This window comes from Myotis yumanensis, unplaced genomic scaffold, assembly GCF_028538775.1.
Source record: "Myotis yumanensis isolate MYYU_CA2020_CCGP unplaced genomic scaffold, mMyoYum1.0.hap1 SCAF_3, whole genome shotgun sequence".
Lineage (NCBI taxonomy): Eukaryota > Metazoa > Chordata > Mammalia > Chiroptera > Vespertilionidae > Myotis > Myotis yumanensis.
The window spans coordinates 158,720,356-158,738,576 of record NW_027223754.1 but is presented as its reverse complement, the minus strand read 5'-3'; the positions used below and the strand labels follow the sequence as shown (position 1 = coordinate 158,738,576).

At 38.9% G+C, this 18,221-nt stretch overlaps 2 pseudogenes; both read right to left on the bottom strand.

Annotated features, from left to right (window-relative positions):
• Positions 1-475: 475 nt before the first annotated feature.
• On the bottom strand, positions 476-16,418 carry LOC139005430 (small ribosomal subunit protein uS8 pseudogene; annotated as a pseudogene).
• LOC139005429 (S100P-binding protein pseudogene) lies at positions 16,334-17,404 on the bottom strand (annotated as a pseudogene).
• Between the last annotated feature and the right edge of the window lie 817 nt (positions 17,405-18,221).

Below are 18,221 nucleotides of genomic sequence, written 5' to 3'. Positions count from 1 at the left end.
CGGTGCGTGCGGACGCCGAGGGCGGGAAAAGCGTGGCCTGGCGGCCGCGACGCCCGCCGGGTGAGCTCCGCTCGCCGCGAGGACACGGCGGCCCGGGAGGATGGGGGGTTCGCAGAGGGGCGCCTCTCTACACCAGCGGCCACTTAGTGGCCCTCGACGTTCGGAGGCCAGAAATGGCCCGCAGTGGCCCTCGCCGTGCGGGCGGAGGCCAAGTGCTAATCTCCGCCAAGCGGTATCGGCGAGCGAGGAGTCAAAGGCCGGGGAGCGCCCCGACCAGAAACAGCCCCCGCGGTGCGTTAATGAGGCCAGGAGGCCGCGGAAAGCTCACCGGGTGCTTGCTCAGGTGCTTGGGTTCTCTTATCTATGTCAGTTACTCAGTGGCTGTTTAGGGTGCTTGGGTATTCTTAACTCCATGCCCTTAAACGTTTTATTTATTTTATTTTTTATTGATTTCTTACCAAGAGGAAGGGAGAGGAAGAGAGAGAAGCATCAATATTTGTTTTTTGTTGTTTTTTTTTTGTCCTTTGAGGCATTTTATTTCCACATATGTATCACATCCCTAGAAAAAGAACCCCAGGCTTTCCCCTCCCGTGTGTTTTCGTCTTGCTTCTTCATGGTCCGTGATGCCCGCTGAGGTTGTCAGCACAATGAAACCAAATCGACGGGACGGAAGCAAGTTGTTCTGCCATTTTTCTAGATCTTTGAGTTGCACATCAAATCTGGGGCCGATGACTCCACACTTGTTCAACCTGCCTGTGAGGTTCGCAACAATTTCCCCAGCTCTGTGGTCATCAATAATTTCAGATTCGCCAATGTAACCATGCTTCATCATCGCAGTCAGAAACCGGACGATGACTCTGGAGCACGGCCCCATGAGAACCTGGCGCTTGCCTCTCTTTTCGGCGTTGTTGATACTCTTCAGGGCATCAGCCAGGACCTTCAGGCGCACCATTATGGCCGCACGGACCTACGGCGGAAAGAGGAGAAGCATCAATGTTGAGAGAATCATTGACTGGCTGCCTCTTGCACACCTCCTACTGGGGATCAAGCCCATAACAAGGTACATGCCCTTGACAGAATCGAATCTGGGACCCTCCAGCCCGCAGGCAGACTCTCTATCCACTGAGCCAAACCCAGCACATTTAGGAATTTTACCATTTGCAGCTAGAAGAACATTCACCTGTATCTTCACAAAACCTTACTCAGCATCTATATTTAGTAGGAACTCGTGTAAATAAGAGCTATCACCTAGTGTGAATAGTGTGCCCACCTTTATATAATTTATCTCATCCTCTTACCAGAGACCTACAAACTACTTATTAGTTGTATTTTGAAGATGAGGAAACGAAGACTCAGAAATTATGACTTACTTGAATAAATAACCCAGCTAAATAGTAGGGGCAGGAATCAGACCCAGGTCTCTGACGACAAGGCTGTCTTCATGATGCAGCTTTTACCAAAATTAACTGTTAGATTGAATTATTCCAGGAAATGACCTCATCCCCTAAAGGAAGCATTTTATGTGGAAGCAGTATGATACAGTGCTGAGAGTTGTCTAGAGGCTGGCTGTGTCACAAAATAGCACTTTTCATTTTGGGATTGAAATGAGCATCAAGGGTAACCATGGGGAAATAAACAAAAGCCACACTCTGGCGTATTCTGTGGAAAGGTAATTCTCCTTTGCCTTGGTTAGGGTTGGGGTTTATTTGGTTTGAAACCATATGATGTGACCTTTCTTTGTTTGTGTGTGTTTGTTTTTCTCTTCTGTAGTCATTTCCTATCTGTTCTCCGAAGGGCATGACTCTAATTCAGGAACTCCAGCTTGCCCTGGGCTGGTTCATGCATGGTTTTCCTCATTAAGTAATTTAAGAAAGTTCTGGGTCCTAATACTTTGTATAAACTCAAGCCAGCATTCGTTTTTCCAAAGGTAACAAGCTAATCTTATCCTTGTTTCATAAGAATGTTATTTCTCTGAAGCTTTTTGAACTGTCAAGAGAAAGATACCATATCTTAGGGGATTTCTAAACATTAACCAGAAGTTATTTGCTTCCTTTTATTTCCTACTCCTGCTTTTTTGAATTAGCCTTAATTATAATCAGTAATTAGTTCCTCACTCTCTTTCTCTCCAGTTCTCTCCAATAATAGGAATTGGTTGGGCAGTGAAGCAAACCTTCCCCATAGAAGGGGAGGTTGTTTGCATAAAGAACTAGCCCCCAGCTGAACTTTGGCCTTTGGACCCATTCTTCTTTTACTACAATATTGCTGCCTTTGCATGAGGATGGAACAGGAACCAGTGACTTGGGAGGCCCAAAGCATAATGTGAAGTATAAGACATTCAAGAAGAACAAGTTTGCCATCCCAGGTGGTTAAGCTTGGCAGCATTAGGTCCTTTTCTGGTTTCTGATTGAAAAGGACCCACCTAGTTAAATCTGTGCAAAAGTATTAGCCAATTACGACATGGCCAACTATAAATGAGGCTTTTTATAAGTGAAAGAAAACTCTTGCATGTACCTCTAATAGGTTTTTAAAAAAATATATATTTTATTGATTTTTTACAGAGAGGAGGGGAGATGGATAGTTAGAAACATCGATGAGAGAGAAACATCTACAAGCTGCCTCCTGCACACCCCCTACTGAGGATGTGCCTGCAACCAAGGTACATGCCCTTGACCAGAATTGAACCTGGGACCTTTGAGTCTGCAGGCCGACGCTCCATCCACTGAGCCAAACCGTTTAGGGCTGATTTTGAATTCTTAAATCAGAAAAGCTAAACCCTCTGTGGTACAAAATTGGGAACTTGATGTTTGTGTTCAGAGAATACTTACTTGTTATGATTTATTGGAGCAGTGGTTCTCAACCTTGGCTGCACATTAGAATCACCTGGAAATCTTTTTAAAATCCTGGTTTCTGGGCCTCATCCTCCGGAAATTCTGTTTCTTTGTTATGGGGTTGGGCCACAACATTAGTAACAAAGAAACAGTTTCCGGAGGATGAGGCCCAGAAATCAGGATTTTAAAAAGATTCCCAGGTGATTCTAATGTGCAGTCAAGGTTGAGAACCACTGTATTAGAGGCTCATTTGTTCAATTACTACAGGTGAAGGATTATTTCACCTAAGTTATTTTTTTCGTTAATTTTTGTTGTGCTAATGTTACTATTGGTATACTCCTTTCTGTCTTAGTCTCTCCATTTGTAAAGATAATCTGTTTTTCTGGGTAAAATATAAGTACTGAGAACTCTAACATAATCATCTGCCATTCATTCAGTGGATATTTTTCATTGTGCCAGGCCCAGAAATTAAAAGAACAGTTTCTGACTGCCCAGCCAGGGTCGCTCAGTGGTTGAGCATCGACCCATGAACCAAAAGGTCACCAGTTCAATTCCTGGTCAGGGCACATGCTCAGGTTGCAGGCTCCACCCCCCTGGGGCATATGGGAGGCAGCCGATCTCCCATTGATGTTTCTATCTCTTTCTCCCTCTCCCTTCCTCTCTCTTTAAAATCAATAAAAATATATTTTAAGAAAATAAAACAACAACAAAATAAAAAACAGTTCCTGACTATTGGAAGAATTGAGAAAGTCAGTGTTTAAAATTCCTAATGAGCCCTGGCCAGGTAGCTCCGTTGGTTAGAGTATTTTCCCAATATGCCAAGATTGTGGGTTTGATCCCTAGTCTGGGCACATATAAGAATCAACCTCGCCGAAACCGGTTTAGCTCAATGGATAGAGCGTCGGCTTGCGGACTGAAAGGTCCCAGGTTCGATTCCGGGGGCATGTACCTGGGTTGCGGGCACATCCCCAGTAGGAGATGTGCAGGAGGCAGCTGATCAATGTTTCTCTCTCATCAATGTTTCTAACTCTCTATCTCTCTCCCTTCCTCTCTGTAAAAAATCAATAAAATATATTTAAAAAATAAAAAATAAATTCCCTTTAAAAAAAAAAAAAAAGAATCAACCTCACTCTCTCTTTCTAAACTAAACTTAAAAAAAAAAAAATCCTAGCTGGTTTGGCTAAGTGGATAGAGCATTGGCCTGAGGACTGAAGAGTCTTGGGTTTGATTCTGGTCAAGGGCATGTACCTCGGTTGCTGGCTCAATCCCCAGCCCTGGTTGGGGTGCTTGTGGGAGGCAGCCAATCAATGTGTCTCTTTCACATAGATGTTTCCCTCTCTCTGCCTCTCCCCCTCCCTTCCACTCTCTCTAAAAATTAATGGGAAAATATTCTCAGGTGAGGATTAACAAAAATAATAAATAAGTAATTAAAATAAAATTTATCATAAAAATGCTAAGATGAAGACATATTCAGAGGAAGACATTTACCTAACTAGGCTCAGGGTAAAGGGCAGCTGAGGAAAAGGGGGAGGGGCCTAAAGGAATGTTGGGTGATGGGAACCAATTCTGAAAGGATGAGAGATGTTCGCATGGGGATGAGGATAAAAATGTTCCCGACAGAGGTCTCTGCAAGAACTAACAGCATAGTAGAAACATCTGAGGGACTCCAGATCCGTGTGGTTGGAATGAAAGTTTGATTGGGTGTGAGAATGTGAACCAGTGAAGATGAGGATGTAGGTGGGGTCTGCATTATGAAGAGTTTTCAACACTATGATAAGAATATTCAACTACATCTAAAGGCAGCTCCATAGTCAACCTTTCAAAGCTTCTCTACTTCACTTAAGCTCACCACCCCACTGCTTCACAAAGAAGCCCTCAGTTTTCTTTCAAAACTAATTTGAAAGATTTTGTTACATTTATAACCCCTGCAACTCCAAGTACTATTGACGAGGAAGCCTTTCTTCACTCTCAGGTTAATCTCTCCACTTATTTGGCTCTATTTTTCAGCTTCCTCTATAACAGGGGTCCTCAAACTGTGGCCCACGGGCCACATGCAAATACAAAAATTGTATTTGTTCCCGTTTTGTTTTTTTACTTCAAAATTAGATATGTGCAGTGTGCATAGGCATTTGTTCATAGTTTTTTTTAAAACTATAGTCCGGCCCTCCAACGGTCTGAGGGACAGTGAACTGGCCCCCTGTTTAAAAAGTTTGAGGACCCCTGCTCTATAATGACTCCATCCTTCAGCCTTTAAATATACTCAAGTCTCTACCATCTTAAACAACCACTATACTAGTATTTTGACTCTTTGTATGAGTGTGATTACAAAGTTAAAGTATATTTCAGTTAAGCAGCTTTATGCAATTCAGATTTTCCATCAATATTGCTCTTCTTTAAAAAATTGTGATATAATTGATATATTTTTACTCTTATTTATATTCCTTCTACCACCAAGTTTTTTGAAAGAGTCATTACACTTAACAACTTTCTCACTTCTTATTCATTCCTCAGTAATTGTGAAGCTAAGTGATGCTGCCATTATGTTGCTGGGTTTATGAGCTTTAAGGGATTCATTGGAGTTGAAAATTTAAATATGTTAATCAAGGCCACCAAATAGATTAATAAATTTTAAAATTGCTAAGACATCATTAGTAAGCACATGTATTTGAATAGGATTCAGATTCTGGCTAGAGCACTATGGTGCTGGTGCACATGTTTAAACTTAATGTTAGACCTTGATGGAGTAAATGAAATTTCATATAAATTTGAATGTATCTATGATATATTCCAGTGTGCTTTCCTAAACTCCTCTGGTGTAGCAATTGCAAATCCAAATTTTTAGGACTGAAAAAGTATAAATAGGAACATGTGAAAAAATCACAATATATCATCACACTGGTTAGATTTATGATGCCTAAAATACACTTTCTATTTTGTCAAATAATGTCTCCTATAATTTAGTTTCTCTGTTGGCCATAAGGCTAGATTAGAGCAAATCTGAATCATTATAATATGAGCTTGTAGATTTTGCCAGAGTCCCTAAAAATATTTTAAAAAACTCTTTGAAGCCTAAAACTAATTTGAAAGATTTTGAAATAGCAAAAAGAAAAAACTTTCAGATTGTGGTTGATAGCATTTTAATACTTTTTTTTTTAACCTAAAGGATATTAAAGATGTTATACGAATCTTGTATTACCATATAGTGAACAAAATTATTCTCTAAAAGACTAGCTAAATTAATTTTTAACCACACTTATCTACATTCCACAAGCCATAATTTCTCAAGATCTTATGTAATTTGAAGCTTTTTTACATCATCCACTTTTGCTAAAAGTTGTTACAGCCCTGGCCAGCGTGACTTAGTGGTTAGAGTGCCAGCCTGCACACCAAAGGGTCTTGGGTTCCATTCCTAGTCAGGGGCACATATCTGGGTTGCAGGTTTGATCCCTGGCCCGGTCTGGGAGCGTGCTGGGGAGGCAACCAATCGATGTGTCTCTCTCGCATTGATATTTCTCTGTCCTCTCTCTTCTCTTTCTCTCTCTCTCTCTCTCTCTCTCTCTCTCTCTCTCTCTCTCTCCCCCTTCCCTGTCCCTTCCACTCTTTCTAAAAATCAATGGGGGAAGAAATATCCTCTGGTGAAGATTAACAACAACAAAAAAGTTATTGAAATTTTTGGATAAAGCAATTTTAGTTAATCAGGTTATTTATATAGTAACTACTACTAAGGTAAGAGATTTTCAGAGTTAAGTATATTTATTCATTTATTTGCATTTGTTATTCCAGTACAGTTTACTTTAATTTGGATGCAAAAAATCACAGTAAAAAGTACAGAAGGTGCCAAATAAGTATATAATGTAAGAAATGATTACTTGCTGTTTTGTGAGAATTATTAAATACAGAAATTGGAAAAAAGTAATATTTCATATAAATTGTCTGGGATAGTTACAATACTGGTACTTGATTTCAGATTTTTCTAAAGTATATCTTAGTTTTGTTTTGCACAATTCTCATGTCTCTGTAGCAAAATTAAAATGATTCTAAAACTAGTTAAGGACCTAGAAACAACCCTAGTGTCCATCAGTAGATGAGTGGATAAAACAGCTGCGGTACATTTACACCATGGAATATTATGCAGCAGTAAAAAAAAAAAAAAAAAAAGAAGGAACTCTTACCCTTTGAGACAGCATGGAGGGACCTGAAGAGTATTATGCTAAGTGAAATAAGCCAGTCAGAGAAAGACAAGTATCACGTGATCTCACTCATATGTGGAATCTAATGAACAAAATAAACTGAGGAGCAAAATAGATTTAGAGGCATAGAAGCATGGAACAGACTGTTGAATATCAGAGGGAAGGTGAGGGTCGGGGATGGGAAGAGATCAACCAAAGAACTTGTATGCATATGTGCATAACTCCTGGGCACAGACAATAGTGTGGTGAAGGCCTGGGGTGGGCAGTGGACTAGAATGGGTCAATGGGGAAGTAAAGGAGACATATGTAATACTTTCAACAATAAAGATTTTTTAAAAAACCAAGGAACTCTATAGGATCACGGTGTTTAACAGAATTTTCATTACTCAGCATACAAGCTCAAGAAGAGAGGAAAAATGGGTCATAAAATGATCAAATAGCCAACTCTTACTAGGACCATTTTCTTTTACAATTGTATTTATTCATCTGGTTCAAAATTCAAAAGGTACAAAAAGGGCATTTAGTGAAGTAACTCCTGTTTCTGTTTCCTAGACACCCGCTTTCCTTCCCCAGAGGCAAACACTGAGATTGGTTTTCTATATATCCTTTCAGATATATTTTATTCACTACTAAGCAATTATATATTTTCTCTTTTACACAATTGGTAGCATACTATAAGCACTTTTGTATTTTTTTTTCTTTAAAACCTTTTTACTATACATCTGGAGAACCTTCCAAATCACTACATAATGTGCTCCCTTCTATGGTTATGTAGTCTTCCATTGTCAGGATGTATCATTATTATTTTAAAAGTCTCCTCTTGGTGAATATTTGTGTTGTTTTCCATCTTTTGTCTTAATTAGAGTGACCATATTTCTTGGCTTGCATGGAAATATTAATATAAATATTAATAGTGCCTTCTCTCTCTTTCAAAACTATCCCAATTTGAGCAATATGTTCTATGGCTACCATGGCTATTACAGTGCTGCTGCAGTGAGTGAGTTTATATATCTTATAGTTTTGCAGGTTGCAGAGATAACTGTAGGATAAATTCCTAGAAGTAGAAATTCAGAGTCAAAAGGTGTGTGTGTGTGTGTGTGTGTGTGTGTATTTGTAATTTTGAGAGCTGTTGCCAAATTGCCCACCATATTGGTCATACCCTTGTAAAAAAGTACTTGTTTTTCCACCCTCACCTCGGGTGATTTTGTTTGTTTGCCATTCCAATAAGTGTAAAATGGTGTCTCAGTGTTGTTTTTATTTACTTTTAAAAAATTATGAATGAGGTTGAGCATCTTTTTACATATTTAACAACCATCATACTTCATTTTTTATATATTCAAATATTGGCTATTAGAGTTTTGATATTGATTTGTAGGAACTCTTCATATGTTTTGGAAATTAGCCTTTTGTGAAATGAGTTGCATATTTTCTTCCCTCTCCTGCTTCATAATGTGACTTTTAGTTTTCCTTTTGTGGTTTTTGCCATTAGGTATTTTTTTATCATTATGTAGTCAGATTTCTCAATTTGTATTTTCTATTCAACGAATATCACCAAAATCCATTATTCAACTGGAAATTCACATTTAATTTTTCATTTCCTCATCCGTCACATCCTTTAATAGGTCTCAAATTAATCCACTTCTCCCCATTCCCGTTGTTACTACCCTGTTAAACTTCTCAATTTAGATCTCTCTCCTATCAGTTTCACTCACTTTCAAGTGTAGCTACAAGTGATCTTTCAGAAATGCAAATCTGGTTATGTTATATTTTTGTATAACCCACTAATGATTCCCCAACTCTAACATAATTTAAAATACAATAAAAAGTGAAGGGGGGGGGGTTAGAGATCAAGACAGTCAGCAAATGTGTTACTCTTGACTATGGGGAAAATTAAAAGAACAAGAACTAGAGAAGAACCTAGAGTTCAGAGGAAGAGCTTTTGTTTGTTTTGCATGTATGTGTGTTTTTCTTTTGACTTTTAAAAGTAATTAATGTGCTGAGGAGGGAAGCCAGTAGAGATGAAAAGGTTGAAGATAGTAGAAGAATATTACATGCTAAGAACATTGGGAGAAAGTGAGGTAGAAAGCTGGGGACTAAGAGAAGGCAGTAACCAGGGTGGGAAATATCTAAGAGCCTGCTGAGATTAGAAGTTTTGTAGTAGAAACATTTACACAGAAAAAAATACACCCGGTTTTATATATGGGAGTGCTATGAAACTTTCAAAGAACAGATAATCCCAAACTTGTGTACTTTGTTCCAAGAAATAGAAAAAAGGGAAACTTCTTTTATTAATTTAGTATAATCTGTAAAACAAAAACCCGGTAAGGACAGCATAAGAAAAGTAAATTATAAGACATAAATGCAAAAGTATATATCTCAAAGATGCTAGAATGGATTAACACTGGGAAGAAATATGCATAATTTACCACATGAACAGATTAAGAGAGGAAATCTGTTTGATCCTCCTGATCACTGCAAAAAAAGTATTTGATAAAATTAAATACTATTCATTTTCAAGGCTCTTAGCAACAGAAGGAACATTCTGATAAACCTGATACAGGCATTATCAGGAAACAGGCCTGGTATCAAAACTTCCATTAAATATTTTATTGGAGGTTTTTTGTTTTAAAACAAATCTATTTTTTAAAATCTATTTTTATTGATTTCAGAGAGGAAAGGAAAGGGAAAGAGAGATAGAAACATCAGTGATGTGAGAGATTCATTGATGGGCTGCCTCTTGCATGCCCCACACTGGGGGATCGAACCTAGAACCCAGGCATGTGCCCTGACCGGCAATCAAACTGTGACCCCCTGGTTCATAGTTCAACGCTCAACCACTGAGCCACACTGGCTGGGCCTTATTGGAGGTTTTATTGTCCAATAAGACAAGAAAAAGAAATAAATGGTATAAGGATTATAAGAAAAGAAAGAAAATTGTCATTATTTACAAATGATATTTATGAGGAAAATCTAAGTGAATCTATAGGTAAATTGTTGGGACTAATAAGAGAGTTTAACAAGGTTACTAGATCAAAAATCATTGTCCATAATTCAATAGTGTTCCTATACTGAAGTAATAATTAGGCTTATTTTTTTAAAGTTGCATTGTGATAACATTAGAAACTGAGAAGTACATATGAGCAAACCTAACACAGGCTGCATACGAATTTTATGGTAAAATTATTAAATGGAAAGGTATACCATATATTGCAAATTCGAAGATGGCTCCCACGATCCCTGCCGGGTGATATTCATGCCCTTGTGTAATCCCCTCCTCTTGAGCATGACTGGACTTATGATTTGCTTCAAACAAATAGAATATGGCAAAGGTGACTCTCCCTTGTTGATTCCATGCTGTGAGCTGCCGTGAGGAGAGGGCCGCATGGCAAGGGACTGAAGGCAGCTCCCAGCAAGAAACTGCAAGGAATTGAATGCTGCCAAAACTCATGTCACAGAGGGGCTCCTTCCCAGCCTGGAGCCTGAGATGAGAACTCAGCCCTGGCCAGTACCCTGCAGCCTAGATAGGCCATCCCTAAATATCTGACCCACGGAAACAGAGATAATAAACGTGTTGCTTCACACCACTAAGTTTGCGGTAGTATTGTAATGCAGCAATGGATAACTTACAGACATGTTAAGTGGAGGGAATAACTCAGTATCAAAAAGTGGAGGTTCTCAAAGTAATTTTTTAAAATATATTTTTATTGGTTTCAGAGAGGAAGGGAGAGGGAGCGAGGGAGAGAGAGAAACATCAATGATGAGAAAGAATCATTGATCAGCTGCCTCCTGCATGCTCCCCATTGGGGATCGAGCCCGCACCTGGGCATGTGCCCTTGACCAGAATCAAAACTGGGACCCTTCAGTCTACAGGCCGATGCTCTGTCCACTGAGCCAAACCAGCCAGGTCTCCTTAAAGTAATTTATAAATTTAACACAATTCCATTAAAAATCTCAACAGCATTTTGCACAGAATTTGCATGAATCCTAACATTTTTGTGGAAGACAAAACAGAGCAGACATCCTTGCTTTGTTCCTGGTTTTAGGGGGAATGTAGTCAGCCTTTCAGCATTAAGTATGATGTTAACTGTAGGTGTGTTTTTTTTATTTGTTCTTTATGAAATTGAGAAAATTTCCTATTAGTTGGGAGATTTTATCATGAATGATTATTAGGTATTGTCAAATGCTTATTCTGTATCTACTGATGTGGATTTTGTCCTTTATTCTATTAATATGTCAGATTGTATTACTTTGATTTTTGGATATTTAACCAGCCTTACATTCTTGATCATAATGTATAACCTTTTAAAAATATATTTCTGAATTCAATCTGCTAATATTTTGTTAAGATATTTTACATCCATATTCATAAGGGATATTTGTATATAGTGTTTTTTATGATACCCAGTCAGCTTTTAACCGAATAGTCTTAGTGACTTTTGATAGTCATTGCCTAGATCAGCTGTTTCACGAGGGGTTGCAAAGTGCTGCTGTTCTGTCATTCCTTTTTTGTTGTTGTTAACCTTCACCCAAGGATATTTTTCCCATTGATTTTTAGAGAATGTGGGAGGGACAGAGGTAGGGAAGGGATGGAAGGAAAAAGAGGAGGGGGAGAGAGAGAGAGAGAGAGAGAGAGAGAGAGAGAGAGAGAGAGAGAGAAACATCGATGTGAGAAAGACACATCAATTGGTTGCCTAAGTTGGTTAGGTAATTCCTCTAAAGGTGATTGGTTAGAGTTTTAAAAATTTAGCCCTAGCCGGTTTTCTCAGTGGATAGAGCATTGGCCTGTGGACTGAAGGGTCCTAGGTTCGATTCCAGTCAAGGGCACTTGCCCAGGTTGTGGGCTCATTCCCCAGTAAGGGGCGTGCAGGAGGCAGCCAATCAATGATTCTCTCTCATAATTGATGTTTCTATCTCTCCCTCCCCCTCTCCCTTCCTCTCTGAAATTAATAAAAATATGTTTTTAAAAATAAAAATAAAAATTTATTATGCCAGCGGTGTGGTTGAGCATGGACTTATGAATCAGGAAATAATGGTTCCATTCCTGGTCAGGGCACATGCCTGGGTTGTGGACTCGCTCTCCAGTGTGGGGTGTGCAGGAGGCATTCTTTCTCATCATTGATGTTTCTCTCTCTCTCTCTCTCTCTTTCTCTTCCTCTCCCCCCTCTCTAAAATCAATAGAAATATATTTTTAAAATTTTATTATGAATTTATGAACTTTAATAACTTTGATGTGTTTACATTCTTTGCAATTGCTATTCTTTTTGATGCTCAAATTGTCCCATCTTTGGCAGTGGGAATCCCCTCTAATTGACTCTTGAATTTCTTGACACCTAGTAGTTTTGTGGGTTTTATTTGATGGTTGACAGATTCTCTTTTTTTTTATTATTGATTTCAGAGAGGAAGGGAAAAGGAGAGAGAGATAGAAACATCAACAATAAGAGAGAATCACCGATCAGCTGCCTCCTGCACGCCCCCCACCAGGGATCAAGTCTGCAACCCTGGCGTTTGCCCTTGACTAGAATCAAACCCGGACCTTCTAGAGTGCAGGCCGACTCTCTATCCACTGAGCCAAACCAGCCAGGGCGACAGATTCCTTTATTAACAATAAAAACTTCACATTTGTTACAATAGAAAAATAAATGTTTTAATGAATACTTAAATGAAAACTAGGACCTCATAGTTTTTAATGTGGATTTTTAATGTGTGCTAGGTTTGATGTATATCTTAGAAGAACTTGCTAGAATCATTAGGGTATAACTGTAAAAAAGTCATTTACTTAATAGCTTTCCCAAATAGTAGTTCCCCTGAAATTAAAACAGAAAGTAAAATTTCTATTTATATCTACGTTTATTTATTTACCCGGGTGTATGCCCTGACGGGAAATTGAATCGTGACCTCTTGATTCACAGATCGAGACTCAACCATTGAGCCACACCAGCCAGGCTATACCTACATTTAGATATGACTCACAACACGTATCAATCTTAATTTTATGATTTTGATATTACCTCTTACAAGGCACTCATTAAAAATTCAAATCTTGCCCTAATCGGTTTGGCTCAGTGGATAGAGCGTCGGCCTGCGGACTGAAAGGTCCCAGGTTTGATTCCGGTCAAGGGCATGTACCTGGGTTGCGGGCACATCCCCAGTGGGAGGTGTGCAGGAGGCAGCTGATCTATGTTTCTCTCCCATCGATGTTTCTAACTCTCTATCCCTCTCCCTTCCTCTCTGTAAAATCAATAAAATATATTAAAAAAAAATTCAAATCTCATTTTGAGATCATTAATTTGAGTTATGCAGTAAAACAACCCAGCAGTTTTTGATAGCTTCCTTCCTTACTAGTATGAATATGCCTTGTATATAGTGTCTTTTCTTAATTTTACCATTGTATCTTTCGGATATATTCCTGTGAGTAGAACTGTTAGGTTGAAGGGTAAAAGCATATGTAATTTGGCTAGATAGGGTGAAAAAAAGGAGTTATGCAATTTGGCCCTTCCACAAAAAATATATACAAGTGCTATTTTAACACAGTATCTCCAACCGTTTGTTGTAAGGCTTTTGGATTTTTGCCAGTCTGATAGCTGAGAAACAGTGTGTCTCCGTGTAGTTTTAATTTACAGTGATGGCGAACCTATGACACGCGTGTCAGAGGTGACACGCGAACTCATTTTTTTGGTTGATTTTTCTTTGTTAAATAGCATTTAAATATATAAAATAACTATCAAAAATATAAATCTTTGTTTTACTATGGTTGCAAATTTCAAAAAGTTTCTATATGTGACACAGCACCAGAGTTAAGTTAGGGTTTTTCAAAATGCTGACACGCCGAGCTCAAAAGGTTCGCCATCACTGATTTAGCATATTTTTATGTTCAACAACACATTTTAACACATTATGATAGTGAGCCTACATTAACATATAAAGAAAGAAATATGCCATTAGCTATCTAAAGCTTAATGAGTTGGCTCTGACCCTCAAGCTGCACGTATGTACTTAGATTTGCAGTAAGGAATAAGACAGAATATCTCATACTTATAAAATGCTTTGTAATCAACAAAGTACTTTTAACGGTCATTATCCGATTTGACTGTCATGTGTAGAGATTCAGAACAGTCCTCCCCAAAATGTGCTACTTTTGCATGTGAATTATTTTGAGCTGAAGGTATTCAAGCCCTGCAGGCTCACAAGAAACGTTTAGTTCTCCCTTAAAGAATTTAAATTAGGGGCCTTGCCCGTAATTAGAGTTATCACCAGAAATAATTTTTTATGACCCACCTATAGGGCAGGGCAAACTGTCTAATTACTGAACGTCTGCTTTTCTTATTGTCCTGCAATGACCTTCTCCCTTCTGAAGCCCAACGTGATCTCTTAGCTTAGAATGTCAAATACACCACATTTTCCTTTTCTGTCTTTGAACCTCTTGCGTAGGTGGGGTCTCTGATTCTCTCTGTATGTGGTGTTCCCATGCATACATATATATTCAATTTCTTTTCTCATTAATCTATCTCATGTCTATTTAAATATTAGACCGACTGAAAAAAACCTAGGAGTGTGCGGGGAAGTTTCTTCCTCTCCCACACATGATAATCTCTGAGAGAGGTCAGATACTATGTTCATTTTGTAGAAGAGGAAACTGATGTTTTATTTTAAAATCTTTTTAAAAATATTTTTTTTATTGATTTCAGAGAGGAAGGGAGAGGGGGAGAGAGTTAGAAACATCAATGATGAGAATCACTGATGGGCTGCCTCCTGCACGCCCCTCGCTGGGGATTGGGCCCGCAAACCGGGCATGTGCCTGTGACTGGAATCAAACCCGGGACCCTTCAGTCTGCAGGTCAACGCTCTATCCACTGAGCGAAACCAGCTAGGGCAGGAAACTGATATTTTAAAATATTGAAAATTTCCAGTTTAATACAGCAAATGGCAGAGCTAGGTTTAAATTTCAAACTTTCGATCAGAGTACAAATTCTATGCTTTGTTTTCCTGTTACAGTATTTGCTAAAAGATGCATGATCTATATTACCCAGGAGATGGCAGTGTTCTCTTAATAGTCATTGGGAATTCTCTTTCCCATCGGAGATGCTTAAAAGGAAGTGAAAATAGTATTCTTTCAGCTAACATTCCTGAGCATAAAGTATGTTTAGAAGTTAAAGATAAAAAGATTAGTAAACTTGGTGTTTGCTTCCTAGGGGCTCACAGTCTGGGTCCAAGAGGTGGGGTAATCAAGCAGAGTTAAAAACATAAAAATTGTGTACAAAATGCCAAACCAGCTAGGGACTACAAATTTATTTATTTTTTTAAAATTTAATGACATTAAACACAACTGCTACAAGGGAAAAACCATGATAAAGAGGAGGCACCAAACTTGTTTCATAACTGATCCTGACAAAAACTCAAAGCAGGGCTTGCATTAGATGCAAAATTGCAGGTTATTTCCGGCTCTTTACCTCTAAGTAAACTACGTAAACGCATTTTTACTCTGCTTTATCAATACCCCTGTGGTGAGAATGTCATCCTGGATGAAGAAAGGTAGGTAGGCAGTTAAATGTATGTAACATAAAATACAGTAACGATTCCACATGAAATACTAGACTTAGAGGCCAACACCAAATATAAGATATGCATCTTTAAAAACATATTAAAACTCCAGATTTTACCCACCAGCTTCTTTAAGGCGGGCATGCCTAATAATGAGTTTTCTTTGGCTGTTTTTTTCTCCTTGAAGAATATTACGTTAACTGCTAGAGAACAGTTCTCTCCTCCTCCAGTCCAACAGATTTAATTAAGCTGCTAAAGCTTGGGAAAAACAGAATTATTTGAGCAAAGAGGAAATGTGATTGTCACATTTTATAGTTAACCTGTCACTCATGTGATTTGGCAAAGGCGATGCTCCCATTACAGATTTAGGCTTAAACCCTTTTGTAGCAGGAAGGTAGGAACATGCGTCCTAGATTTGGGCCTAAGCAAAACACTGTCTCTTCAGAACTTGGGTTATCTATGGGGAACTAGACAGTTGCAATGCTAGTTATTCCAGCTATGATTAATTTTAGCTATGCTGTAAAGAAATAAAAACTATCATCTTAACACTGCTTAAACACATGCACGCACGCACGTACGCACGCCTGAAGGATTTTATACAAAAAATTTCAAGTCGGCAATGGGCATTTCCAAAAGCCAAAAGGTTCTTTAAATAAAAATCTTGTGAAAAATAAAATTCAAAATCTGCCAAGCACAAAACAGCAGAAGATGAGATGCTGCTCTGGACAGGGACCTTCACTGCTAATGGGGTGAGACACATGGACTGTACTGGATACCTTAGAGACTCTGGAACCGCTGGTGGCTTCGCTCGTTCCTGTCAACCCACTGAGTCAGACTGTATCTTTCCAGAGGTTTCTGTCGGAACCGGGCATGGTTTTGAATGGTGAGGTCCGAAGGATGCGGATGGTTATGCATATGATGAACTTGATCCATCAAAGAACACAGTTCCACCAAGGCACCTTGGTTAGAATCCACTGAGTCTTTTATATGAGCAAAAACACTCCTGACGTAAGTTTGCTTCTTCCGTTCTAGATCTGATTGTGAAAACGTCGAAACCTTATTCCTAGTTTTGGCTTGCAGAACAGGAATGACGTTGCCTATTCTCTCAGGAGCTTTCAGCTTCCCAGAATCCTTGTCAAGAACATCTTTGTTTGATGAACTGGTAACAACTGGAAACTTCATTTCACAACTTGATTTATGTGATCCGTTTCTCCAGGGTGACCCTAAATGAGGAGTCTCTGAATGGTCCAAGATCTGAGTGGTTACAGGTGTAGGTTTCTTACTATCAGGCATACTTTTTTCAGGGACAGTTCGTTGAAAGTTATTACTTGAAGGAGAAGGGAGCGAGGGCCCATCCCAGGAAGAGTTATTTGGGACGATCCCTTCAGAATTAGTGCAAAGTTTGCTCTTATTTGGGCTAAGACCATCTTCTCTCATCCCTTCTCCAAGGGAAGAGGGTTTTTCAATATCTTTGGGTGTATCAGTCTTGTCCTTATTAAGCACAACATCACAAGCTGTTGGATTAAATGGTGCAACTACTGTTAATTTTACAAGATTCTTTTCTAGTGCAAAGGGTCTGTTTAATGGTTTCGTAGGCGTTGGTCCCTGACCACCTGATGTACTCTGAGGTAATTTGAAGAGGCCAGGAGTCTCAGCTACTGGTCCAAGGCTGTCCAATGTATTTTCCTCGTCCTCATCTGATAGATCATCATCCCTCAAGTACTTCTCTATCTCTTCCTCTGTGAAGCTGAAATGGCCATCATCTTCTCCTTCACTCAGGTCCAGCAAGGAGTCATCCAATACATCCTCATCCAAGGAACCCCTAGAGGGCACTAGTGGGCACATCATATCTCCGGAAGCGGGGCCGTAGCCTGGGCGAAGACCTCTACAAATTTATTTTTTTTATTTTTTATTTTTATTTATTTATTTTTAATTTATTTTTTTTAAAGTATCATATTTTGCACAACAGCTTTTGTTTTATTTATTTTTATATATTTTTATTGACTTCAGAGAGGAAGGGAGAGGTAGAGAGAGATAGAAACATCAATGATGAGAGAGAATCATTGATTGGCTGCCTCCTGTATGCCCCACACTGGGGATCAAGCCTGCAACCCCGGCATGTACCCTCACCATGAATCGAACCATGACCTGCTGGTTCATAGGTCAGATGCCCAACCACTGAGCAACACTGACATAATTAACTTTCCCCCCTCAAATTCATAATTAACTTCTGACATCAGTTCACAGTCTGGGTCATTTTACCTCCATGGCTGTCAACTCGGACAGACTGTAAAAACCTAGAGTTTTGTATTAGTTCATGTAAAATAGAATTTATTTGGTTCTGCCTACTTTTAGAGCAGAGAAATGGTGTTAAATCTTAGGATGCATGAAAATCCCACATTTTTTCCTACATACATTTCTATTTCTTAGAGTAATAGGACTCTAGCGAAATGGGAGTTGAGGTGTCTCGTGTCTTGTGTGCTTTGGTGTTCTGTATTATTATGTTTTCTTTTTTTTCTAGAGAAAGAGATGGTTCATCAATTTCCAGGAGATTGAAAGTTATGAAAAGAATTTCTGAACAATCAGATTGTTTGGAAGGCAGAGAATGAAAAGAAATTGGATTGAAACTTCTTATTCGGTATTTCTAGTTATAAAGTTTAGTCTG